The 1960-nt window shown below is 42.2% G+C and overlaps 1 pseudogene; it reads left to right on the top strand.

Moving 5' to 3' along the window:
* The first annotated feature begins 287 nt into the window (after positions 1 to 287).
* On the top strand, positions 288 to 1072 carry LOC101447055 (ribulose-phosphate 3-epimerase-like; annotated as a pseudogene).
* Positions 1073 to 1960: the final 888 nt, after the last annotated feature.

The raw sequence follows: 1960 nt of genomic DNA, 5'->3' as shown, positions 1-1960 counted from the left end.
CGTGGCACTCCCCTACGCAGGGGACAGCCCTGCGTGGCACAGCACTCCTTGTGTGCATCAGCACTGTGCATGGGCCAGCTCCACATGGGTCAAGGAGGCCCGGGGTTTGAACTGCGGACCTCCCATGTGGTAGGCGGACGCCCTATCCATTAGGCCAAGTCTGCTTCCCTTGAACTGCTTTTGACTCCCCTTTTGAGAAAAGTCCACTGGCCTATTCAGTAGTCCAATACCAAGTGCTGGAAACTGAGTTAATTTTTTTTTTCAATGAAGATGCTGCATTTGTGCAATCAAAAACAATGTGTCACAAACTGAGTGGCCAATTGGTACAGCGTCTTAGTCTTGCCGGGGGTATGGTGGGGTTACTGGGCTCCTGGGAACCAGCACCATGGTGTCCAGCTGCAAGATCGGCCCGTCAATCCTCAACAGCGACCTGGCGCTGGACTCCGGGGCTGATTATCTGCCCCTGGATGTAATGGATGGGCATTTTCCCAACATCACCTTTGGTCATCCGGTGGTAGAAAGTCTCTGAAAGCAGCTAGGCCAGGACCCTTTCTTTGACATGCACATGATGGTGTCCAGGCCAGAACAGCGGGTCAAACCAATGACTGTAGCAGGAGCCAATCTATATACCTTTCATTTTGAGGCTACTGAGAACCCAGGAGCTTTGATTAAAGACATTTGGAAGAATGGGATGAAGATTGGCTTGGCCATCAAACCAGAGACTATAGTTGAGTATTTGGCATCATGGGCTAATCAGATAGATATGGCCTTGGTTATGACAGTGGAACCTGGGTTTGGAGGGCAGAAATTCATGGAAGATATGATGCCGAAGTTTCACTGGTTGAGGACCCAGTTCTCGTCTTTGGACATAGAGGTCGATGGTGGAGTAGGTCCTGACACTCCATAAATATGCAGAGGCAGGAGCTAACATGATTGTGTCTGGCAGTGCCATTATGAGGAGCGAAGACCCTGATCTGTGTGTGATCAATCTTTTAAGAAATGTTTGCTCAGAAGCTGCTCAGAAACATTCTCTTGATTGAAACCTCAGAGCCCAGTGTTTCTGCTTATGAAATTGCCCTTTTTATTGGAAAACAGAAGGTTGTCTTACCAAATCATATTGCAGTTGAACCTGTGCTGCTTTTCTGAGCAATTATTCATTCTACTGACTAAAATCTATTATGCAGAATGTTCTAAGAGGTTAGAAATTGTGTATAACTGCATTTTTAGTGAAGTAATTTAGTGTGGTAAATACATTTTTACTGGCAACCTTGATTTTTATAAATAGTAAAAGTATGACTGTATTATGGTTTTAAAAATGTGTCTCATGCCTAAGGGAGGCTTATTAGCTACTATAAAAAGGATTTTTCTGCAAAAAACAACAAAAAAGCCCCACAAAAAACACAATGTGATATCACTTCATACCTGCTAGGATTGCTATAACAAAGAAGACAGACAATAACAGCTGTTGGCAAGAATATGGAAAAATGAACGTATAGTTACTACTCATGAGAAGGGAAAATGGCGCAGCCACTTTGGAAAAGCCTAGCAGTACCTCAAACTGTTAGACACAGAGTTACCATAGGGTATAGCAATTACTGTCCTAGGTATCACCCAAAATAAATGAAAACATAAGTCTACACAAAAGTTTCTGCATGAATGTTTATAGCAATATTATTCACATTAACCAAAAATTTGAAAATCCAAATTTTTATTAACTGAAGAATGGATAAACAATGTGGTATATCCATACAATGGAATTTTATGCATCTATAAACAGGAATGCAGTTCTGATATATGCTACAAAGCGGATGAACTTTGAAAACATCCAAGAAGCCAGGCACAAAATGCCACATATTGCATGACTCCATTTATTTGAACTGTCCAGAATAGACATTCATAGAGACCAGAAGATTAGATTACTGATTGCCTAGGGCTGAGGGAAGGAAAAAATGGAAGTAAA

This window comes from Dasypus novemcinctus, chromosome 3 (genome assembly GCF_030445035.2).
Source record: "Dasypus novemcinctus isolate mDasNov1 chromosome 3, mDasNov1.1.hap2, whole genome shotgun sequence".
NCBI lineage: Eukaryota > Metazoa > Chordata > Mammalia > Cingulata > Dasypodidae > Dasypus > Dasypus novemcinctus.
The sequence above is the reverse complement of the archived record's forward strand: the minus strand, read 5'-3'. Positions and strand labels throughout refer to the sequence as shown.